The sequence below is a fragment of the Palaemon carinicauda genome, unplaced genomic scaffold (genome assembly GCF_036898095.1).
Source record: "Palaemon carinicauda isolate YSFRI2023 unplaced genomic scaffold, ASM3689809v2 scaffold179, whole genome shotgun sequence".
NCBI classification, from domain to species: domain Eukaryota; kingdom Metazoa; phylum Arthropoda; class Malacostraca; order Decapoda; family Palaemonidae; genus Palaemon; species Palaemon carinicauda.
Window position 1 is genome coordinate 22,263 of NW_027169358.1, and position 26,332 is coordinate 48,594.

The 26,332-nt window shown below is 45.7% G+C and overlaps 1 long non-coding RNA gene across 2 annotated transcripts in view; it reads left to right on the top strand.

The window, feature by feature from the left end:
• The first annotated feature begins 4,081 nt into the window (after positions 1 to 4,081).
• The window catches only part of LOC137635812 (uncharacterized), a 46,750-nt gene continuing 24,499 nt past the window's right edge, over positions 4,082 to 26,332 (top strand). For both annotated transcript variants that reach the window (XR_011042798.1, XR_011042797.1), the window contains exon 1: positions 4,082 to 4,179. This is a non-coding gene — a long non-coding RNA (uncharacterized lncRNA). The remainder of the gene's footprint in view (positions 4,180 to 26,332) is intronic.

The window sequence follows — 26,332 nt, forward strand, 5'->3', positions numbered from 1 at the left end:
TCCAAAATCCCCAAAACCTAAGGATAAATTCCCAAAATGTAGGGATAAGTCTCCAAATCTAGGGTATAAATTCCCATATCTGGCAACCCTGGCTTGTAAACCAAAATGTAAACAACGTGGTGGTAGTAGTAGTGGCAGAAGGATGTTCTGCTTATGCAACGGCTCTCCTTTAATAATCCAATTCATAGAAAAACATGAATTAAATGTCTACTTTTGCTTTAAAATAGATTAAAAAATTGATAAAAATGATAATTATTGTTCTCTTCATCTTATTTCATAGAAAGACATGAATTAAATGTCTACTATTCGTTAAAATAGATGAAAAAGTTGATAAAAATGATAATTATTATTCTCTTCATCTTATTTCATAGAAAGACATGAATTAAATGTCTACAAAACTTTAAAATAGATGAAAAAGTTGATAAAAATGATAATTATTGTTCTCTTCCTCTTATTTTATGTTTTAAATATATTTGATGTACCTATTTAATGCACTATTTCCATACAAAACTTTAAAATAGATGAAAAAGTTGATAAAAATGATAATTATTGTTCTCTTCATCTTATTTTATGTTTTACATATATTTAATGTACCTATTTAATGTACTATTTCCAAGAGACAGAGTTCTCATTTATTTCCTTATTTCCTTTCCTCACTGGGCTATTTTTCCCCTATTGGAGCCCTTGGGCTTATAGCATCTTGCTTTTACAGCTAGGGTTGTAGCTTGGCTGATAATAATAATAATAATAATAATAATAATAATAATAATAATGATAATAATATTGATAATAATAATAATAATAATAATAATATGCTGGCAAGCGTTTTCAATCTAAAAGCATATTATTAATAACATTATTATTATTATTAATATTATTATTATTATTATTATTATTATTATTATTATTATTATTATTATTATTATTATTATTATTATTATTATTATTATTATTTTTATTATTATTATTTGTGTCGCCAAAATGTCATTTCATTGTCTGTCCTTAAATATAGCTTTTGAATTTATTAACATGATATTCAATTTTGTCTATATATATATATATATATATATATATATATATATATATATATATATATATATATATATATATATATATATATATATATCCATGTCCTTTCTAATATTGTAATTGATCAGTGGCTACTTTCCTATTGGTAAGGGGAGAAGAGACTCTAGCTATAGCAAGTCTCCTAGAAGGACACTACAAAATTAAACTTTTGTTCTCTAGTCTCGGGTAGTGCCATAGCCTTTGTACCATGGTCTTCCACTGTCTTGGGTTGGAGTTCTCTTATGAGGTACAATCAAGCACACGATTCTATTGTTTCTTTATTTTCTTTCCTCATTAGGCTATTTGCTTTAAAACCTCACAATCAAATTTCACATTTAAATTCCATTTTCAATTTTTATGTTTAAACCTTACTTTCAAATTTTACGTTCACACTTCACTTTCAAACCACTTCCAAACCTCAGTATCAAACTTTGCATTCAAACCTCAAACCACTTCCACGCCTCACTATCAAACTTCACATTCAAACCTCACTATCAAACTTTGCATTCAAACCTTGTTTTCAAACCTGATGTTCCAAACTTCACATTCAAATCTCACTTTCTCAAACTTTGCATTTAAACCTTGTTTTCAAACCTCACGTTCCAAACTTCACATTCAAATCTCAGTTTCAGACTACTTCCAAAGATCACATTTAAACCTCTTTCAACTTGTAAGTTCAAACCTCACTTTCAAACTTCATTTCGAAAATTCATATTCAAACCTCACTTTCAAACTTCATTTCAAAAATTCATATTCAAACCTCACTTTCAAACTACATTTCCAAACATCATGTTCTAACCTCACTTTTAAACTTTGTGCTCAAACCTCACTTTCTAACATCACGTTCAAACTGTACGTCCAAACCTCATTTTCAAACTTCATGTTCAATCCTCATTTTCAAACTTCACGTTCAAACCTCACTTTCAAACTTCGTGTTCAAACCACACTCAAACTTCATATTCAAATCCCACTTTCAAACTTCACATCAAAATCTCACGTTCAGACTACTGTACTTCCAAAGTTTACATTCAAACGTCTTTCAACTTGCAAGTTCAAACCTCACGTTCAAACTTCATTTCAAAAAATCATATTCAAACCTCCCTTTCAAACTACATTTCCAAACATCATGTTCTAACATCACTTTTAAACTTTGTGTTCAAACCTCACTTACAAACTTCACGTTCAAACCTCACTTTCAAACTTCGTGTACAAACCACACTCAAACTTCACATTCAAATTTCAATTTCAAACTAAACATACAAACCTCACTTTCAAACTTCATTTCCAACATTCACGTTCAAAACTCACTTTCAAGCTTCGTGTTCAAACCTCACTTTCAAACTTCATGTTCAAACCACACTTTGAAACTTCACATTCAATCCTCACTTTCAAACTTATCTTCAAAATTCACATTTAAACCTCGCTTTCAAACCTCATTTTCAAATTTTTATTCAAACCTGTTTTAAACTTTGTGTTTAAACCTCACTTTCAAACTCCATGTTCAAACCTCACTTTCAAACTTCATGTTCAAACCTCACTTCCAAACCATGTTCAAACCTCACTTTCAAACTTCATGTTCAAACCTCACTTTCAAACTTCATATTCAAACCTCACCAACTTCATATTCAAACCTCGCTTCAAAATTGTCTTCAAACCTCGCTTTCAAACTTTATTTCCAAACATCATATTCAAACCTCACTCATATTGCTTCTAAACTTCATATTCAAACCTCACTTTCAAATTGCTTCTAAACTTCATATTCAAACCTCACTCTTAAACTTTATGTTCAAACCTCACCTTCAAATTTCATGTTCAAATCTCACTTTTAAGCTACCTAAACTTCACATTTAAACCTCACTTTCAAACTTCAAGTTCAAACCTCAGATTCACGTTCAAACCTCACATTCAAACTACCTAAACTTCCCGATTAAAACCTGCTTTCAAACTTCACATTCAAACCTCGCTAAACAAACTGTTCAAACCTCACTTTCAAACTTTTATGTTCAAACCTCACTCAAACTACCCAAACTTCACATTTAAACCCCACTTTCTAACTTCACATTCAAACATCACTTTCAAACTTCACATTTGAACCCCATTTTTAAGCCTCACTTTTAAACCACACTTTTGAACTGTTCAAACCCACTCCAAACTTCATGTTTATAACTTTCAAACTTTACGTTCAAACCTCGCTTTAAAAACTTCACTTCCAAAGTTTATATTCAAACCTCTTTCAAACTTTATGTTCAAACCTTTTTCAAATTTACCTTCAAACTTCACTTTCAAGCGATACTTTCATACTTCAGGTTTAAACCTTTTTCAAACTTTACTCCCAAACCTCATTATCAATCTTCATTTTCTTAATTCATGTTCAAACTGAAAACACTATAAAGTGTGTAAAAACATCTAAATCATTTCATTTTCGTTCTATTGAGAATATAATATATTCATAACAACATCACGCGAATGTATTTACATAATTTAAAAGGGATATATTTATCCTAAACAACATCACACGAATGTATTTACATAATTTAACAGGGATATATTTATCCTAAACAACATCACACGAATGTATTTAGATAATTTAACAGGTATATATTTATCCTAAACAACATCACACGAATGTATTTAGATAATTTGAAAGGTATATATTTATCCTAAACATCACACGAATTTATTTACATAATTTAACAGGTATATATTTATCCTAAACAACATCACACGAATGTATTTACATAATTTAACAGGTATATATTTATCCTAAACAACATCACATGAATGTATTTACATAATTTAACAGGGATATATTTATCCTATCAATTGGTAATGACGTCGTTGAAGAAGTATGAAGAAGAAGAATCAACTGCCGGTTTTGTTTACATGTATAGACGACTGAATCTTGAAGTATTATGGATCATAAGTGTCACTTTAAGGGATTCAATAACCTTGAAATGGAGACTTTTGATGCATTATATTTCAAGATTCAGTCGTCTATACTCCTCTCTCGAGAGAGAGTCCCAAATTCTCCCGGTCGTCAAATCATAAATGTTTTCATATTTTTGAGTGTAGAAAAAGATGTCGAGTTCAGATTGCAAGAAACAGAAGACAGTAAGTGTTGAATATGGTTTATTTTGACGTTATTTAGCCGTGAATTATGTTATTTAACCGATAAAGAGGAATTTGTCGGCGTATCATTTGGGGGTGTTTTTGACTAGATGTCACGTACCATATTTATGTATCTAATTATTTTTTTTTTAGTTTATTGATTATTTTCACCATTTTCATTCATATTCTAAATGAAACCAGCTTTTTTGGCCTTTATTTCGGCACTGTTTGGCCGGTAAAATCGTAGGTTATGGGCGCTACCTGGGGTTTCAAAACTTTGATTTTCAGTTTGTAAATTTAATCCAATATTTGAAATAACTGTTTGATTACGGAAATATGTCGTGTTTTATTCCATTTTAGCCTCACTTTTGACAGGGTTGTAGGCTAGACCCTAGCCCACCTATGGTGGATAGGTAAAACTTTGTTGCTTTCGTAGTTTGTTGGGAGAGGTTCGGGATAACTAGAAAATAGAGTAAAAAACGTCAGGAATTGGCTGTTTTTTCACTGGAATTATATTCAAATGTAGCTTTGTATTTCAGCGGCCAGTTCCTCCCATGTGGAATAAGAATTTACATCAACTAACTAAACTTTCACCCCTAACCTAACTTACAACCCCTGTCCTTACCTACTTACCTAATGAAGGGGGGGGATGCTGACGCCCCCTGCGAACCCCCCTTACACGGCTGTATTCTAAGTCAGACATAATAATACATACAGGTGGCCGCTATCATACATACACCCCCACTGGAATTGTAACCGAATGAGATATCAATGAATTCACTAGTTTTGAGAAGGCTTTTCTCAACAATCTACATACTAGGACCACTTTGCGCATGAATGTCGGAAACATGTGAGAATAGACAATAAGAAACGTGTTGGAACACCGAGAAAACCCTAATTTTGTGCTTGGCATTTCATACGATATCAAATAACTGAAATTTCACTAGTTTGTCCTAACGTTCTACATACTGTACTAGGAACACTCGACGGACACAGGTGGGAACCTTGGGGTTTGGGTGTGGTTAAATAGGACTAAACGTGATTATTTAACCCTTGTGAGATTTGTAAAAGGCCACTGAACCTAACAAACCCACCTGACCTAACCGAATAGTTGCCAGGTTACAATCCCTAGGCGGGGCAAGCCCCCCCGGACAGCCTTCCTAGGTCACAACCCCTAGCCAGATTTGTAAAAAGCCACCTAACCCAACCTAGTAGTTCCCAGGTCACAACCCCTAGCCGGGGTCAAGCTCCCGGATCCCCTTCCCAGGTCACAACCCCTAGCCAGATTTGTAAAAAGCCACCTAACCTAACCTAATAGTTCCCAGGGCATAACCCTTACCCTGGGGCAAGCCCCAGACCCCCTCCAGGTCACAAACTAAAACAGAATAAAGAATAAATCTTTACATTATGTTGAAGTGAATCACAAATAAATCTCTCTCCTACACAATAAAATGGTGGGCAGCGCTCTAAATTATATCTTAACCACACTGTATTATAAGTATTACTTTGGATTACCTTTATTTGCATTTTTTACGACAATTGTGGTTCCTGCATCTCCTATTATACACGATCGTCCTCAAAGTATCAAGCTGACCGATATGAGTAATAAATTCAACCGCATCGCTCAAAGGAAAACTACAGTATAGGATATGCGTCTGTCCATCTTGGAGGTTAGTACTGGTAAGGCCGACCTCGCTCAGGTCAATCTTGGGTCGCGGGTGGGTTAAAACGTTTTAAATCACATGGCCAACAAAAGCAGGCCTACAAGCGCACGGAAAAGAAAGATTGGTTTGGTTGGGCTGATTGACACTGGGTTAATCCTCCTAAACATCTTAACTAGATGTTGTCTACCCTAACCTTTGGTTGTATATATAACAAAAATTAGTTTGTTCCGTAACTGGAATACAATCCACGCTATTTAATAGGGGTATTACTTTCGGCATAGCTGAAATGACGAGCCATTAATTCTTAACGAAGGTTTACTACCCACACCACTAGTTAGCGGGGGTAGGGGAGGGTAGCTTGCTACCCCCCCCACACACACACCTGTGCTTGAGCTCACTTTGTTCTTGACTCGGACGGTGGTCGGACGTGTCCGCTCTCATCCTCGCCGTCATATTGGCAGCCATTGATGCTTTTTGTTCTTTTATTTTCTAGTTACTGTGTACGTGAAGTTGGCCTCTGCGACCATGCGCACCTGCCCTGGTTTTCCCGACCGCCCTTGTGGAATGTTCGTGTCGGTGGTCGAGACTGATCCTCACGCCCTTTGTCCTTCTTTTAATAATGTGATAATGTCAAGTGTAGGGAGTGGTCTGCCTCCCAGCGGGAGAGGTTTTCGCGACGGCGGAAGAAGAAGTCCAAGCGGGATATTTCTCCTTCGAAGCAAGAAAAACCCAAGGCCTCTTCTTCCATTGCCCAAACCTCTTCCGAAGCGCCCACTCGGTCGGTCTCTTTCGAGAGACCGTCAAGTGGTAGCATAGATCGAATTATTTCTAACCAACCTCGGGTCTCGAGAGATGACGTTGCTTCCCCTAGCGAAGCAGCTCCACCTCTTCCCCCAGAGCAGGACATGTCACTAACTTCCTTTTTTCAGCTTTGGTCCTCTTTGGGGCTTACGGGTTTGCCCTCCAAGGAGGTTTTGCTTGATTATATCCGCCTGGGTGTTGCTGTCAAGCAATCTTCGTCACCGTCAGAGGTTGATCCCCTGTTTCTTGTCGACGTTGTGGTGTCAGAGGTATCCCGTGCAGTTTCACCCATCTCCTCTTCCACTCCAGACTCTACGGTTGCTGACGACTTAGTTTCCCCTGTTCCTGACCATCCTACGAGGGGGAAACTAAGTCCATCGTCAGTCTCTCCTGCTTGTGTTTCTTCCCCTCGGGGAAGTTCACTTACAGAGACTCATCTTCCGAGAACTGCTGAAGGTCAGCTTGCTGATCCAATGACCCCCGGAGGGCACATCTGTCGGAAGGCTCGCCTTCCTCTTCGCCATAGAGCCCTTCCTTCACCTGCGATGAGGAGACACCTCTTTGGTTTAACGTCTTCTATGCAGTCCCCCGCAGAGGAGCTTCTAGACCGATCTTCAATCACTGCACCTGCATTGGTCCTGGACCTTTCTGCAGATCGTTCGCAATCTCCTTCGGTGGAAGGTCGTCCTTTTAAAGGACACGTCGACCTTCCACCTGACAGACCAGCGCTCATCAGTAGCTGGTCAGGACCCATCACTACAAGCGCGCTGCTCATCCTGCTCGCACTAACACGGCATCATCCTAAAGTGCATACGCGCCAACAAGAGTAGAGCTCCACCATGCGCACGCACATGCGCCAACGATCTCCTGCGTGCCCTGCGCCCATTGTGCTCACGTGCCCTGCGCTCACGTGCCCTGCGCCTACGCGCCAACGATCTCCTTTGCGCCAGCGCCCACCTGCGAGCTAACTCTCATATGCGCGCCATACATCACGCTCTCCTGAGTGCCATATTGCGCGCCATCCTAAGCGCCAGGTAAAACCTGCCCGCCAACTTTCTCCTGCAAGCAAGTTTGTAGATGAGACAGCTATGCTGCCCTCACCCATGCGCCAGCCTTCTCCTGCGCGCGCTTACAAAGATACGCGCACGCGCCATCCATCTCCCAGGGATGCGCGCCCATCATGAATCTACTGCGCTCTAAGGGACATTCTCCTGCGCGCGTGCCCTAAGGCTTTGACAGATGCGCGCCAACACTTTCCCGCACGTTCATCGTGATTCTCCTGCGCGCCATCAGTTTCCCGCACGCGAGCTTCAATTTCCTCCCTCCCACGAGCACCATTATTCTCCCTCATGCGAGCGTCAATATTCCCCCACGCGCGAGCCTGCGCATCACAAGGAACAACGTCTGGCAAGGTCGCCATCTCCTCATTCCCCTCCCCGCAAGCGCATACCACCGCGCATTGTGGGAGAAGGGAAACTTCCAGAGGAGTTTCAGGATCCCAAAGCTACCAAAGGCGAACCCACCTATTCCAGTGACTCCTCCCAGGGATCCCTCAGTCCCTTTCCCTTCGGGGGGAATGTCTGACAGTGCGTCTGTCAGCCAACAGCCCTGGTTCAGTGCCCTGATCAGAGCCGTAACTCAGGGTTTCAAGCCTGTCCTCTCTGATCTAGGACACGGAACCATGGGTTTCTCTACCCCTCTGAAGAGGAAAAGAGGAGTTCTGGACGCGGTCACTTCCCCGAGGGCGAAACTGACTCCACGCAGACCTTCAAGGTAAGTTCCTCCTATTCCTCGGACTGACTCTCCTTCCCTTTCAGACGAAGATCTCCCGTCACCAAGGGAATCACGCGAAGAGAGATTTTCCCCCATTGCACCAATGGAGGAAGCCTCTCTTCACGCCGAGAGTTCCACACAGTCCGGGATTAGAAGGAACATGCCACCCTCATCAATGTTGGCGTCTTACATCCTTCCCAGGAAGGAATCCAAAGACTTCAAAACATTGCCTAAGTCCTCCACTAGGGCATGGATGGATTCAGCCAGCCACTCAGGGAATGTCCGCGATTCTCCCCAAGAAGAGTCTTTGGGGGATAGGAGGAGACTTCGCTGCAAGTCCTACAACAGGAGGAGACCAGCAGGAGTCAGTACACGCGTTTTGGCAGGTCCTGTCCTAATGAGGGCTCTCAACGGGTTTTCCAACCCAGAGATCCCTCCTTGAGAGGGCAAAGACACGGTCCTAGACCGCATCTTTGGTACTCAGAAGCCCTCTAAGACCATTGCAGCCCTGCCCTGGTCTCAAGGGGTAAAGAGTACCAGGTACAAGATCGCCCAGCAGCTCTTCAAGATGTCCTCCTCCAACCGTTCCAGTACCACCAAGCTCCTCCCACCTCCTCGCGTACTTTGAGATCCTGAAGGAGCCTTGTTTAGCTCTCCCACTTCACCACTCGCTGGAAGAGCTAGCCAGGGGAGTCCCTCTTGAGAGACTCTCCAACCGGCAGGTCTCGTTCTTGACAGCCGAGATCCTCAACCAGGAGAAGGTCGTGAAGTTGCTATGCAAGCCACTTCGTGGCTCGATATCTGGATGGGGACCTTAGGTATCCTGATACGTTCTGAGGATTTCTCCAAGGAACGTACCAGTAAAGCTATGGAAACCTTCCTCCTCTCAGGTACTCGCACGATCGAGTTTCTGGCCCACCAAGTCTCGAACTTGTGGGCAAATACCATCCTGAAACGTCGGGATGCAGTAGCTGAGAGATTCCACCAGAAGGTCCCTAGCGCCGAGATCAAGAGTTCAGACTTTCCTCCATGGAGGGGTCTGTTCTATTCGAGCCTAAGGATGTGGAACATGCTGCTGAGAGGTGGAGGAAGTCACATCAAGACTCCCTCCTCCATGGGGCTTTAACATCTAAGCCCTATAAGGCTCCAGCACCACAGCAGTCCCGTCCAGCCAAGAACACAACGACGACAATTGCAGCGAAGACGATGGTGTCTAAGCCCTTTCCTGTCAAAGAAAGGAAAGGCAAAATGTCCTCCAGGGGAGGCAAAAATCCTAGAGGGAGCAGCCGAGCCTGCAAACGGTAGGATTGGCAGTGCCCCTGCATTTCCATCAGTAGGGGGATGCCTACAAAGTTCGCAAACAGGTGGAAGCAACTCGTGGCCGATTCTTGGTCAATCTCCGTGATCAGTCTAGGATATCGCATCCCGTTTATAACATCTCCACCTCCCCTGACGACGAATCCAGTGTCCTTGAACTCCCTTGCCATGGGATCAGCAAGGGGGCAAGCCCTTCGGGCAGACCCTGTTGAAGAAGAGCGCTCTCCAAGAGGTCCTTGACGGATCCCCAGGCTTCTTCAGTTGACTCTTTCTTGTAAAGAAGGCGTCTGGAGGCCAGTCATCGAACTCTCAGCTCTGAACAAGTCTGTCAAACAAACTCCGTTCAGCATGGAGACGGCAGACGCGGTCAGACTAGCAGTAAGACTGCAAGACTTCATGTGCACAGTGGACCTAAAGGACCTGTACTTCCAGATCCCAGTCCATCCGTCTTCAAGGAAGTACTTGAGATTCAGCATAGACAACAAGGAATACCAGTTCAAGGTGCTGTGTATCGGTCTCTCCACAGCACCACAGGTTTTCACCAGTGTTCACCCTAATATCGTCGTGGGCACACAGGATCGGCATCCGTCTCTTCTGTTATCTGGACAACTGGCTAATCCTAGCAGACTCGGTGTCAACCCTTCTTCAACACCGAGACAAACTTCTCTGAGACTTTGCCAGGATCTGGGGATCATGGTAAATCTCGAGAAGTCCTCTCTGCTTCCCACTCAAAGACTGGTATGCCTAGGCATTATTATAGACACCACTCTCCACAAAGCCTTCCCATCAGACGACAGGATAGCAAGGCTGAGGAGGGTCGCAAGACCTTTACTCAGACGAGAAGAGCTTCCAGCCCAATCGAGGTTACGTCTCCTCGGTCACCTCTCATCTTTGGCTCGTCTAATTCCCAACGGTCGCCTCAGAATGAGATCCCTGCAGTGGCGAATCAAGTCCCGGTGGAATCAAGGTTGTGATTCCCCGGACGTCATGATCCCTATGGGACCTGCGGAACGGACGGACCTCCAGTGGTCCTCCCCCGGATTTGATGCTGTTTTCGGACGCCTCAAAGAAAGGGTGGGGAACCCACGTTCTACATCACAGGACCTCAGGCATGTGGTCAAAATCAGAAAAGTGCCTCCATATAAATCTTTTAGAGATGAAGGCCATTTTCTTGGCCCTTCAGCAGTTCCAACAATACCTGGCGGGTCACACTGTGTTGGTGATGAGCTACAACACCACAGTAGTGGCTTACATCAACAAGCAAGGAGGTACCTTTTCAAAGCAGCTATCCCATCTTGCAGTAGAGATATTGAGATGGACCGAAGTCCACTCAATTTCACTATCGGCACATTTCATTCCAGGCAAGAGGAATGTGCTCGTCGACAATCTGAGCAGAGCGTCTCAAATAGTGAGTACTGAGTGGTCTTTGGATCATCTAGTAGCCAACAAAGTCTTGACTTTGTGGGGTTCCTCGACTGTGGATCTGTTCGCGACAGCGTTGAACTTCAAGCTTCCACTATACTGCTCCCCAGTCCCGGATCCCAAAGCACTCTGGCAAGATGCCTTCCAACAACGGTGGGACAACATCGACGTTTACGCCTTTCCCCCGTTCTGTCTGATGAGGAGGGTGCTCAACGAGACCAGAATATTGGTCAATCTTTCAATGACCCTCATAGCTCCGCTATGGCATCACACGGAATGGTTTCCGGACCTTCTGCAACTCCTAACGGAACTTCCGAGAGAACTCCCTCCACGACACGATCTACTCAGACAACCACATGCCAACATCTTCCACAAAGCCGTATCTTCGCTACGACTTCACGCCTGGAGACTATCCAGCATCTCCTCGCTGAGAGAGGATTTTCGCAGCAAGTTGCGATTAGGATGTCTGGACATCTGCGAAAATCATCCGCATCTGTCTACCAGGCAAAGTGGAAAGTCTTCTTTGGTTGGTGTCGTGGAAGGGGTATCTCTCCGCTCGATGCCACTATTCCAACAATAGCGGAGTTCTTCGTGTATTTGCGGGAAGAAATGCGCCTTTCAGTCTCGGCGGTGAAAGGCTATCGCTCAGCCTTAAGTCTAGCCTTCAGGCTCAAAGGAATAGACATTTCTTCCTCGCTGGAACTTTCCCCACTCATACGGAGTTATGAACTTACCTGCCCTCAGTCGGAAGTGAGACCTCCCCCATGGAACGTGGTTCGAGCTCTCAGGTCTCTTAAGAGACCTCCCTCTGAACCATTACGCCAGGCATCAGATTGCCACCTAACTTGGAAGACGGTGTTCCTGCTAGCTTTGGCCTCGGCCAAGAGAGTGAGCGAACTTCATGGTCTCTCGTATGACATCGCCCATTCAAGGGGATGGGGAGAGGTAACGTTCAGCTTCGTCCCTGAGTTTATTGCTAAGACTCAGAACCCTGGAGTAGCGGATCCTCGATTCGACTCCTTCCGGATTTCTAGTCTCCTTACTGTAACGGATGACCCAAACCATCTCTTACTTTGCTCAGTAAGGAGCTTGATGCTGTACCTCAAGAGAACAGCTGCAGCCCGTCCTCGTGTGTCAGCACTATTCGTCAGCACAGGAAGGACTAAGAGGAGGGTCACCAAGAACACCATCTCTGCATGGATTCGCAGGGTCCTTGACCTGGCACTGCATCCAGACCCTCCTCCGTCACGTCGCCCTAAAGCACACGATGTCGGGCGTAGCTACGTCCCTAGCCTTCAAGAAGAATTTTTCAGTGACGCAGGTTCTTCAAGCTGGGGTGTGGAAACGTCAAGCAACATTCACATCCCACTACCTGCAAGACATGACCCACAGGAGACTCGATACGTTCTCTATCGGTCCTGTGGTGGCTGCACAACAGCTGGTTTAAAACCTCAAGCTCCTTATTGGACAATTAGCAGAAGGTTGAGGGCAATGTTACCCGGTTTTAGTCTGCATGAATGAAAAGTTTTGACTGGCCCTTATTCTTTTCTTCATCATCCCCTCTCTTGGGGAAAGCAGCATCCGGGGTTTTCTGCATAGCTGACCTCAAACCACTGCAGGTAAACCATGCTCCCTTGTGTTCCTAGTATTAATATTAATACTGTCATGTCCCCATACCCTGACGAGGTGGTATTGGGAAAGTCCTAGTCTACAAGTTTCCATCTAAAGAACTTCAGAACAACTTTCTAGGATGAGTCACACTTCATACCTTCACACACAGCTTGCGTAGGCCGCAGACCTTGTGTAGCAAGGTTCTAGCGAGGTGCAGGGACTCCTTATTTCTTGAGTGCTCACACACTCAAATAAGGAGTCCCCAGGGAAAGCCAAAAGCCAGTAGTTTATGGAATGATGTGCAGTAGTTAAAATTTTACTTAAATTATACATTCTCTTATTGAAGGACTCAGGTTTGTATAGTTATGGTAAATATAATTTACTGTACTTTAAAATTTGGTTATATTATAGACTAATGTTTTACTTAATTCATTCAGAAACCATACCTTCAAGGCCAGGTTAAGTAGGTGAGCCATGGAGATGGAAGCAGGCCTTTGTCAAGCTGTGCTCGGTGTTGTAATTTACGTTAGGTTAGGTAGTGTCCATTCTTTTTATTTTTGTATACATAGATGTTACCCCTGAGGTCTTCCTAATATTTGCAAACCAATTTACATTTGTTCTGTCACTAAATACAAACCAACGCTCTTCATAGGGGATATTACTTTCATTGAAGCTGAATGCGAGCGTTAACCACCCACCCACTAGTTAGCGAGGGTGGGTGGAGGGTTACTAGCTAGCCCGCTCACTCACACACCGGGGCTGTGAACCCACTTTGTTTTTGGCTTGAGTGGAGAATGTACGTTGCCCCTCTTCCCCCCTCACCTTTATTGACTTGCCATTACTGACTAATTGCTTTCTTCTCTTTCTTTTCAGTGTGTGTGTGTGCTCTCTCCTTGGCCGTCCACATGCGGACTTGTCCGGGACCTGATGGCTGCTCCTGTGGGATGTTTATGTCATAAGCATCTGCTATGTCCTGCCTGCTGTGAGCGGCGTGGTGACCAGGACAACACCTGCCTTGAATGCCGAGAGTGGTCTGCCTCTCAGTGGGAGAAGTATGGGACCCGACATAAGAAGTCCAAAAGGGATTCTTCACCTTCAGGGTCTTCCTCGAAGTTTAAGAAATCTAGGACTTCTCTGATCACACCCAACCTCTTCCTGAAGCTCCTGTTCATTCTGTTTACGCCGGGAAACAATCGCAGAAAAACGTACGCCAATTAACTCCAGGTCAACCTCAGGTCTCGAGGAATAGTGCTGTTTCCCCTAGTGAAGCGGCCCCGCCCCACCCCTCTCCCTAAGTGAGACTTGCAGTACTCTTTTTCTGATGTTTTCCAGGTATGGTCATCTCTGGATTTGACCGGCTCCCGAAGATAAACGTGTTTTTTGAACTTCAACTCGGTTCGAAGCAGAAACGATCACACTTCCTCAGAGGTGGATCCCTTATTGTTGCTGAGTGTGAGCTTACAAGATCCTGAGGTTTTGTCTGCCGTGTCCGCTGACGATTCCCACCCTGCCTCTTCTTCCGCTGCTGCCGCCGTTGCCAAAGACTGCTCCCTCCCCCCTTGCTGAGCCAATTCTTCCATCTGGGGTAGAGCAAAGTTCAAGGCAGGTCCCTCTTGTGGGTGGGTATCGCTCTCGCCTAGAGTGAGATCCCCCCGTAGAATCCCAGATCCAAATGTCTTCTAGACATCTTCCTGTTCCTGCTTAGCATTCCTCCCCTTCGGAAGATCTTCGCTGCCCTCAACGAGCTCCCAGAGTGAGTGGTTCTCCTTAACGCTTCAGACGTTCTCCTCCCCCTCCGTCTAAAAAACCTCTCTTTGGTTTACCCAAAGACTGCGATCTCCTTCGCCAGACAATCCCCTCCGGAGGATCGTCGCTCATCAGTGGAGTACCTCGTCACTCGTCACCTTGACTGCAGACCTCTTCCAGAGACCGTCACTCTTCACCTCGTGATGAATAACATCAGAGTCGCCGACAGCCTTCTAGTTCCCAACCCTCATCTGTTATATTGGACTCGCCGTTTGCCAGCCCCTAAGTATTTGTTTGTCCATAGGCACCCTTCAACTTCTCATCACTTGACAGTAGTTTGTGGTTTGTCAGCTGCCATAGACTCTTCAGGCTTTCCGACCACTTGTCGATCACTTGCAGTCCACTGTTCATCAGCTGATCGTAGTTCTACTGCTACTTGTCACTCATCCACGACTCATCATTCCCTGCCTTGTTGACGTTCACCAGCAGCTTATCGTTCGGCTGTAACTCACCGATCACCAACTACTAGACTTTCGGCAGTTTCTCGTCGTTCTCCAGCTGCTCGTTGTTCCTTAGCTTCTCGGCATTCCCCAGCTGCTCGTCGATCGCCAGTGGCTCGTCATTCGCCAGCTGTTCTTAGTTCTCCTGTGGCTGGTCGTTCACCAGCCGTTCGCCATTCGCCAGGCTGTTGGAGATCTCCAGATTAAAAGCAATTTTCCTGACACTCTCTTCTTTGAGCTTCTCATCACTCATCAAGTCATCGGCACTCGCCAACTTGCCATTTGCCAGCTCCTTGTAGGAGTTTTCCCTCTCATTCACCAGCTCACAAATGACAGTCATCAGGCTTAGATCGCCGTTTTCCAACTCTAGACCGTAAGTCTTCTGTTTCTTACAGGTCGACTCAAGAACACAGCTCCCCAGCCAAAGTGTCCAGGACATCACGCCTGGAAGGACCACTTCCGACAACCTCTCCTTCAGAAGGAACCAGCCTTTAAGGAGCCTAGATGGGTAAGCTGCCCTGTCCATTCACCCTTAAGTGGGAACCATCAAGGTAGCAGCCGTCCGCCTCTTCGCACCGCTTGCCTGTCCAGTCATCAGTCGATCCAGGCAGGAACCTGGTTCCATCTTTTCAGAGACCTTCAGCATCGATCCTCTCAGGGAATCTGTCGGCCAGCTCCTCAGTGGGCAAGAAACCTTGGTTCAATGCACCGGTCAAAGCAGTTCACCAGGCATTTGTGGAAGGTGTCTCACCTCTACAGTCCACCAGTATGCCAAGGATTCCTTTGGAGAAGTCGTCTTCATCTTCGGCTGACTCTAGACGTAAGTCTACGTTCCCCCCTCCTGAGGTGCCCTCATCATCTTCCATCTCTCTTAAGTGGAGATGAGTAATAGCTAAACCGCAGGATTCCTCTCGGATCAAACTGACTCCTGTACGGATATTCAGGCGGAGACTGAGCATCGTCATCCCCACTCCTCCGGGGGTAGGCGCCCCCAGCATCTCCCGAACCAAGATTCTCCCTCTCTCGGAGAGGATTCTTTGGCTGGGTCTTCCTGCCCCTCCCTTATCAAGGTGGTTCCCTCGAAGCAGCTACCGTTATCCAGACCTTTACTGGAGGACGTCGCTCCTTCAGCAAATGATGGACATACAGAAGAGCATGCAAGACCTTCACTCCTGGAGGAATTCTTTCCATCCCGTAAGGGGTCTAGGATGCCAAGACTGTCATAGAGTCTGGCAAGGACTTCAAGGCCTTCACAAAAAGGATCCAAATGATCTTCTCCAAACCCTGCAGGGTCGTCATCATTGTTCGAGGGACGACGTCGACTCACCTCGAGAGGAGATCTAGTGGGTGGATGACTTAACGACGATGACGACCATCTCCCAAGACCTGCTATTCCAAAGCTATTGGAGGCAGAGCAGGAGGAGTTGGAGCACGCCTTCTAGCAGGTCTTGGCCTGCATGAGGATCATTAATGGGTTATCTGATCCAGCGGTGCCTGTCGGAAGGCGTTCTCACAGATCACTTGCTCCTCCCTTAAACATCTTCCACCTCCTTTTGTGCAGCAGAGGAAGTATCACGAGGTCTCCTATGAGCCCCTTCCTCCCCTGCCTCTCGATCACTCCATAGAGGCCCTTACCAGAGGGATCTCCCTCGAGAGACTATCAGGACTTCGAGTTTCGTTCTCGGCATTGAAGATTCTTAACCAGGAGAAAGTAGCGAAGTACGCCATGCAGGCTACTTTGTGGCTAGACCTCTGGTTAGGATCAGTGGGATACCTCATAAGGACCGAGGACAGGTGCAAGACCTCGAGGAAGGTGATATAGACCTTTCTATTATCAGGAAATGAAACCATTGAGTTCCTTTCCCACCAAGTTGTGAACTTTTGGGCAAATACGATCCTTCGGCGAAGGGACTCTATAAAAAAAAAGATTCCGCCGTCAGCTCCCCCAGAATGAAGTAACGAGACTGAGAAACTCTACTCTGAATGATTCCTCTGTTCAGGCCGGAAAACGTTGACCGGGCTTCAGAGAGGTGAAGAAAGTTCAAGCAGGACACCCTCCTCCATAGGGCTCGAACATCTCGTCCTATAGACCACTTCCTCTGCAGAAGAAACAACAGAAACAGCTAAAACCGCTAACGAATAAACGAATAGGACAGCAGCTACAACGACAACAAGGTGTAGAAGCCTTTTCCAGCCAAAGAGCGAAAGGGTTCCAAGCCCTCATGTGGAGGTAAGAGTTCTAGAGAAAGCAGCCGAGACTGCACCCGCTAGGATGGGCCATCCTCCCATTTGTCCACCAGTGGTGGTTACCTGCATTGCCACTGGCAAAGGTGACTGCAGCTTAAGGTTAAACCTTGGACAGTCTCCATGATTCCTTTAGGGTATTGCGTCTCATTCACTCAATCTCTCCCTCCACTGACCAAGGATCCAGTTCCATCAAGCTTCTATGCGAAGGGATCCGCAAAGGAGCTGGCTCTCCGGGCTGAATTCCAGACCATGTTGAAGAAGGCTGCTCTCCAGGAGGTCCTCGGTGACTCCCAGGCTTCTTCAGTCGACTCTTTCTTGTGAAAAAGGTGTTATCGACCTCTCAGCTCTGAACAAGTTTGTCTAACAAACTCCGTTCAGCATGGAGACGGCAGACACAGTCGAACAAGCGGTAAGACCACAGGACTTCAGGTGCAAACTGGACCTAAAAGACGCATACTTCCAGATCCCAATCCACCCGTCTTCAAGGAAGTATCTAAGGATCATTCCAGACAACAAGAAATACTAGATCAAGGTGCTGTGCTTCGGTCTTTCCACAGCACCTCAAGTTTTCACGAGAATATTCGCCCTAGTGTCATCCTGAGCTCATAGAATCGGCTTCCATTTCCTGAGATATCTGGACAACTGGCTGATTCTAGCAGACTCGATGGCAACCCTTCTTCATCTCCGAGACAAACTTCATAAGTTTTGATAAGATCTGGGAATCATGGAAAATCTCAAGAAGTCGTCACTACTTCCCTTTCAACGACTGGTATACTTAGATATTATCATCGACACTGATCAACAGAAAGTCTTCCCATCAGATGACAGGGTAGTGAGGCTGACGAAGGTAGTAAGACCATTCCTCAGACGAGAACTCCCAGCCCAGAGGTGGTTATGTCTCCTCGGGCACCTATCATCCTTGGTTTGTCTAGATCCCAAGGGCTGTCTCAGTATCTGATCTCTCCAATGGAGGCTAAAGTTCAGCTGGAATCAGTCTAACGATTCCCCGGACATTCGAGTTCCTGTAGGACTAGAAGAGCAGACAGACCTCAGATGGTGGGTGGCAGACGAGAATCTCCGCACGGGTGTCGACCTTCTCGTCCTCTCCTAAGACTTGATGCTCTTCTCAGATGCATCAAAAGAAGGATGGGGGCCAACATGCTGCACCACACAGCCTCAGGCCTATGGTCAGAGTCCAAAAAGTACCAGCACATAAATCTCTTAGAAATGAAGCCAGCCTTCTTAACCCTCCAACAGTTCCAGCAGTTCTCGGCAGGCCACTTGGTGGTGTTGATGAGCGACAACACATTGGTAGTGGCTTACTTCAACAAACAAGCCGGTACCTTTTCGCAGGCCCTAGCATCTAGCATTAGAGATTCTGAGATGGTCAGAAGACAACTCGGTGACCCTATCAGCATGCTTCATTCCAGACAAAAGGAATGTGCTCGCAGACAACCTGAGCAGAGCGACTCAGATATTGGGCTCCGAGTGGTCTTTAAATCATCTAGCAGCTAACAAAGTCCTGTCTTTGTGGGGTTCCCCGACTATGGACTTGTTCGCAACATCCCCGAATTTCAGGCTCCCGCTTTACTGCTACCCAGTCTCGGATCCCCAGGCTCTCTGGCAAGATGCATTCCAGCAACGGTGGGACAACATCGACGTTTGGGTCTTTCCCCCGTTCTGTCTGATGAGAAGAGTTCTCAACAAGACCAGAGCATCCACCAATCTCTCGATAACCCTCATAGCTCTGCTATGGCATCACGCAGAATGGCTCCCGGACCTTCTGCAGCTCCTAACAAAGCTCCCAAGAGAACTCCCTCCACGACATGATCTACTCAAGCAGCCCCATGGGAACATCTTCCACAATGCTGTAGCTTTGCCATGACTTGACGCCTGGAGACTATCCAGAACCTCCTCACTCTGAGAGGATTTTCGCAACACCTTCGACACTCATCAGCTTCGGTCTACCAAGCTAAGTGGACTGTCTTCTATGGTTGGTGTCGTGGAAGGGGTATCTCTCCCTTCGATGTTACTATTCAAATGATAGCAGAGTTCCTTTTACACCTTCGGAGGTAATGCTCCTCTCAGTTTCAGCAGTATAAGGTTACCACTCAGCCTTGAGTCTAGTATTTAAGCTGAAATTTGTAGATATTTCTTTATCGTTGGAACTTTCTCTCCTCATAGAAGTTATGAGTTTACTGTCCCTAGTTGGAAGTTAGAACTGCTTGGAACATGGTTTGGGTCCTTCAGTCTCCCCTATGAACCATTACGCCAGGTAACAGATCGCCACCTCACTCTGAAGAGGGTGTTCCTACTCGCTTTGGCTTTGGCCATAAGAGTTTGTGAACTTCATGGTCTTTCTTAAGACATCGCCCATTCAAAGGAATGGGGAGAGGTAATCCTCAGCTTCATTCCTGATTTCATTGCAAAGTCTCAAAATCCAGGGGTAGCAGATCCTAGATTTGATTTCTTCCAAATTGAGAGTCTTCGTACCATAACCGATGACACAGATCAACTGTTACTATGCCCAGCAAGAAGTTTTGAGGTATTACGTCAAAAGAACACCTGTAGCTGGCCCCCAAGTGTCAGCACTCTTCGTTAGCACAAGGAATGTCAAGAGAAGGATCACGAAGAACACCATCTGTGTTTGTATTCGTAAGGCCCTGAATCCCTATCCTCTTCCAACATATCGACCGAGAGCTCATGACGTCAGGGGCATTGCAACATCCCTTTCATTCAAATGAAACTACTCTGTGGCGCAGGTACTAGAAGCGGGCATGTGGAAGCATCAGACGACCTTCACTACCCACTACCTGCAAAACGTAACGCATGGGAACATGGAAACTTTTTCCATTGGTCCTGTGGTGGCTGCACGAGTTGTTTAACACCTCAAGCTCCTTGATGGACAAGTAGCAGAGGGTTGAGGGCATAAGTTATCCTGGAGTAGTCTGGGGTGATTGTTCAAGAATGGCTGGCTCTTTCTTTTCTTCATCTTTCCCTCCCTTGGGGAATCAGCATTCAGGGTCCTCTGCAAAGCTGACCTCAACTATCTGCAGGTAAATCATTTTCCCTAGTGTAACCTAGCATTGTTTTAATACTTGTTGCGTCCCCATACCCTAACGATGGGATATTAGGTAATGTCTTGGTGACCTCTGAAGATACCTATGGCTCGGAAGAACTCTTAGCTAGACTGTCACATTGCTAGTGTCACGAGCACACAGCTTTTGTAGGCCGCGGCATGCATAGTACAGTTTTAGTGAGGTGTAGAGTTTCCGCCAATTATGTGCAGAACACACTAAGGGGAAAACTCTCGGGTCAAAGCCAAAAAGCCAATTGGCACAGACTTCCACCTTTCTCAAGGGTAAGTCATCCCATATAGATAGCTTTGGTTTGTTATTTAGTGACGGAACAAATGACAAATTTGGAAGTAATTTGTGTTTTTCCTAATGACACAATCCTGTAGCTATTTATATAAATTGGCCCGCCAGTACCTGTCCCTATTGAAGTCCTACCTCCAAGCGAAGTAGGTTATCAGCCCAGGTGTGTAAGTGAGTGGGGTAGCAACTACCCCCACCCCCCACCCTGCTAATGAGCGGATGGGTGCATAACCCTCGTTAAAAGTCTCCCCACCTATCCTTCTTAGATTCCTAAACTGGGTTAAGTCTATTAGGGGTACGATATCTATGGTTATCTACGGATACGTCCCTGATTATACATGATATCTTAGGATAGTCGTTCCGGGGGTTAGAACCCCGTGATACCTGACGGTTATTCTCTTGTAATATCACTCGCAGAAATATTATACGGTAGGAAGCTGCCGGAAGGACCTTCCATCAGGACGTCATGGCTATCTCACCCAAAAATAGATATTTCCTACGTCAAAATCCATTTTCTTTCAGCTTCGCATAAAGTAATATCCCCGTATAAATAGCTAAATCTTTGTGTCGTTATAAAAAATCCAATTTTCAATATTAAACTTAGCCGGTGATCATATAGCTGTCAGCTCTGCTGCCCGACAGAAAAACCTAAGGACAAAATACGCCAGCGATCGCTATACAGGTGGGGGTGTACATCAACTGCGCCATCTGTCGAGCAGGTACTCAAGTACTCCATGTCAACACAGAACCAATTTTCTCTCTGTCGTGCCACTGGCAAGACCTACTAAATACGCTGTTACTAACTGGATTTGTTTTCACAACTATTTGGTGAAGTACACTATTCCAGTTTTGAGCTTTCGCTATGCAGGGGTTTTATCTTCATCTCAAAACTTGAACTCGTTTTGGATAGATTTAATTATGGTGACAAAGAGAGTATGGACTCTCTTTCACTTTTAAATGGCCGACCCTTCCCTTAGACGGAAGTGTGTTTAGGTTTTTAGCAATTATGCTTAACACGTTATAGATCTATATATTTTATATCTCTCTGCCTTTATTAGGCCTCTTTGATTAACTTTCCATTTATTATAAACATATGAAAATAAATTTTTATGTTTTGTTTATATGCGACCTTTCCTGATAGTAGGCGGTCCTAACTTGGAACCGAAGTTAATCAACGTTGAGCCCGTTATATCGTATTTAGCCTTTAAAGAATTTTAAAACTTTTTAAATTTAATGTTTTATGAAAGAATTTCTTTGATAGTCTCGTACTGTTTTCAAAGATGAACTAACGTTTAGTTTTTTAGACTACGCAGTTGTTGACGTTCAGGACGTTCAACATGCGCTCTATCGTTACGATAGAGAGAGAGTGTATCACAGTTTCACTTTGCAGTAAGAGTAAATCGATTCTGATGTTTCGTTCATTCTTTCTTAGCTTAAATGGTTTAAATTCTAAATTAAAGGAACTTTTTATTTGGAAAACCTTTCAGTTTTTTCCTTTAGCCAAATAACATGTTTTGACAATATATAATTGGGCTCTTCTCTCAGGTGCGAAATCAAGAGAGAAAGAGAGAGAGAGATAGAGACGGAGGGAGAGAGAGGTGAAAAAACGTTCCGTTCAAGCGGGTAACGTTGTTCTCGTGTTACTCTCCTCCCTAGTCGCTGTACGGGGAAGAAGGTAAAACGTTTCTAGGGTTTTATTCTTGTCCCCAGGCTATGTGCGGTGAGAGATTGTAAACGTAGTTTATTTGAACTAGTGTTTAGTCTCTTTTCCAGCCACTGAATTCTTTATCTTTATATATGTTTTCTGTTTTTGCTAGTATTAATTTCGATTTCAGTGAAATAAGTGCAAAACAGAAAATCGAAGTGATAAAGTGATATGCGCAAAGTGTTACAGTGTTGCGTCCGAGGGTTCGTCTGTTCGTGCCTGTCGTTCACCTAGTCCGGGACCTCTTGCAAGCTCCCAAGCCCAGGGGAGAAGTAATGTCGAACGACTTATGGGTTCGTCAGGCCTTGATCAACGAACAGACGTTTTCCCTCCGTGGTTTCGGGCGTATCTACCCAAGATCGCCCCATCCACACAAAGACGAGAGAGCCCATTTACTTCTCGTCTGCGGAAGAGGTTTCTCGTAAGAAACCTTGGACCAAGGTCTCGCAGCTTATTAAGCGCAAGTCGGTCCCTTCCGCGCAAGTCCAACGGCCCAGGTGTAGCCACTGGGTCAGTTCGGACTCGCTGCAGTCTTCCGATGACTGCACACCTCTTAAGAGAGGCAAAGTGGTACCGCAACAGGCAGTAACACCGTCTGTTGCCGCACCTGCTGCTGTAGACCCTAAGTGGTCTTTGCTACAGTCTATGCAGACACAGTTAGCATCTTTTATGCAGGAGTATCGTGCGGAGAAGGTTGACGCTGCACCCGTTAGCCTACAACCAACCACGGTTGTGCGTACAGTAGACACTGACGCTACCTGCTCCCGCACTCCGCCTGTGAGAGTTCCACCTCCCATGCGCAGTGTACCCTGCCAGCCGCACGTTGACGTTCACAGACGCACGCTACCCTCCGTTGACGTTCGCGAGTTACCACAACAACAGGAGGGTGGAGTTAAGTTGCTTTGTTTTGACACTGTGCGTCAACCTCCGCAACCCACTGTGGTTACCGCTACTCGCCTGCAGCAGACTAGTCAGTCAGGAGTAGAGGCTTTGCTTCCCCACACAGCTATGGTTGTTGCCAACTCACAGACTGTCAAGCAGTTACATGACGTTGCCTTCTGGTCTGCTACTAATGCACCAGTGCTGTATGTCCTCACGCACCTGTTGTGGTTGACAGTTCAGTTTTTGACAGTTCACAGACTGTCAAGCAGTTACATAACGTTGCCTTCTGGTCTGTTGCTAATGCACCAGTGAGACCCTCACTGAGATAACCTAGCTTTTCTCGGACAAGGTTCCTGTAGATGAGAAAGTGCTGTTCTCCCTCCTACTGATATTCCTTTGAGGACTCTGTCATTTGGAGAGGAGCCTTAAGCTGCTTAGCCTCCTATGGACTTTAATTAAATCATGATGATTTTTTAAGGATCTTCGTCCTGATCTTGTAACTGCTGCTCCTCGTTCGCCTCACGTCAGAACTTACACTAGGCCTAGCTACTTCGAAGCCGTTGTTGTTAAGCTAGTGCTCTCTCGCTCTCCTAGAGAGCGTTACGTTGGCTAGGCGACTGGTTTTTGCACCAGGAGGAGTTTTAGGGATACAGCCTTTGATTTCCCTTCTTTTAAACTGGCTTATAGAGCGAGAGTCTGATAAGACACGAGAGAAGTTCTCGGCTTGGGAGTTCATGCCTCTGCCCAGGTAGACTTCTCAATTCTGGTAGACTCGCCCTGGCGCCTAGCCAGGAGACGCTCCAGTTGTTTACAGGTCAACTTCTCAACTTTTGTCGAGCCTTTGAAGTTTTGCTGTACTATTATGTCACACATAACAAGGCTTCCAGGGATGGTAAATGGTTCCGCCTCAGTCGCTAACCCCGTCTGTTGCCACACCTGCTCCCGTAGACCCTAAATGGGCTTTGCTGCAAGACATGCAGTCCAAGCTTGTGTCCTTGATAGAGGACTTAAATACGGAGAAGAACCTTCTGGCCAACAACCTTCCTACCGGTTGGTTGTGCGCCCTGTTGACGCTGAGGTATCCTACTCGCGTCTGCCAGTTGAGGTGGTTCCTCCACCGATGCGACTCAGTGTGGGTTGCCAGTCGCACGTTGACGTTAAGCGACGCTCGGAGGTGGTTGTTGACGTTCAGTGTGTCACTAGGAAGACGTTCAACAACCAGCAGAGGTGACTTGTTGTGACGCAGTGCGTCAACCTCAGCAACCCGGTAGGGTGTTGACTGCACAACCCAGACAGTCTAGACAGTTTCGGGTTGACGCTGTACTTCCTCGCGCACCCATGGTTGTTGACAGTTCACAGACTGTGCAGCAGTGCCATGATATTGCGTCCGGCTCCGTCACGCATCCACCAGTGCGACCGGATTCAGCGAGTCAGACGTTGCCCACTCCGTTGCCGTTTCCTCATCAGTTTCGGATGAGGAACCCTCTGATGAGGACGTTGCTGAACAAGACGATCAACCCCCAGCCCTGCTATCCATCCAGAAGATGCTGAAGAAGGAACGCTGCCCAGTCAGGCTGTGGATGAGTCTGGTAGGGACACTGTCATCCGTGGATCAATTTGTGTCACTAGGAAGACTACACCTCCGTCCTCTTCTATACCATCTAGCTTTTCACTGGAAAAAGGACAAGACGCTAGAAGCGGTCTCGATCCCGGTTTCCGGAAAGATAAAGTCTGGTCTGACTTGGTGAAAGGACTATATCAACCTTAGAGAGGGTCTTCCCCTGACTGTTCAGACTCCCAACCACGTTCTCTTCTCGGACGCATCGGACGTAGGCTGGGGTGCGACATTAGACGGTAGGGAATGCTCGGGATTATGGAACTCGAGTCAAAGGACAATGCATTTCAACTGCAAGAAGCTACTGGCAGTACGTCTGACCTGGAAAAGCTTCAGGTCTCTCCTTCAAGGCAAAGTGGTGGAGGTGAACTCGGACAACACCACGGCTTTGGCGTACATCTCCAAGCAAGGAGGGACCTACTCTCTGACATGGTACGAGATCGCAAGGGACCTCCTCACCTGGTCAAAAGGTCTAGACATTTCCCTAGTAACGAGGTTCATCCAAGGCAACTTGAATGTCATGGCAGATTGTCTCAGTCGGAAGGGACAAATAATTCCAACAGAATGGACCCTCCACAAGGATGTATGCAAGAGACTTTGGGCCACCTGGGGCCAGCCAACCATAGATCTCTTCGCAACCTCGATGACCAAGAGGCTCCCAATATTTTGCTCACCAATCCCGGACCCAGCAGCGGTTCATATAGATGCCTTTCTACTAGATTGGTCACATCTAGATCTATATGCATTCCCTCCGTTCAAGATTGTCAACAAGGTACTGCAGAAGTTCGCCTCTCACGAAGGGACAAGGTTGACGCTAGTTGCTTCCCTCTGGCCCGCGAGAGAATGGCTCACCGAGGTACTTCGATGGCTAGTAGACGTTCCCAGAACACTTCCCCTAAGGGTGTACCTTCTATGTCAGCCACGCGTAAAGAAGGTACACCAAGGCCTCCACGCTCTTCGTCTGACTGCCTTCAGACTATCGAAAGACTCTCGAGAGCTAGAGGCTTTTCGAAGGAGGCAACCAGAGCGATTGCTAGAGCAAGGAGAACATCCACCCTTAGAGTCTACCAATCGAAGTGGGAAATCTTCCGAAACTGGTGCAAGTCAGTATCCGTTTCCTCGACCAGTACCTCTGTAACTCAAATAGCTGACTTTCTCTTATATCTGAGGAAAGAACGATCTCTTTCAGCTCCCACTATCAAGGGTTACAGAAGCATGTTGACATCAGTCTTCCGTCACAGAGGCTTAGATCTTTCCAACAATAAAGATCTACAGGACCTCCTTAAGTCTTTTGAGACCACGAAGGAGCGTCGTTTGGTTACACCTGGTTGGAATTTAGACGTGGTACTAAGATTCCTTATGTCAGACAGGTTCGAACCGCTACAATCAGCCTCCCTGAAAGTTCTCACCTTTAAGACTCTTTTCCTGATATGCTTAGCCACAGCTAAAAGAGTCAGTGAGATTCATGCCTTCAGCTAGAACATCGGATTCTCATC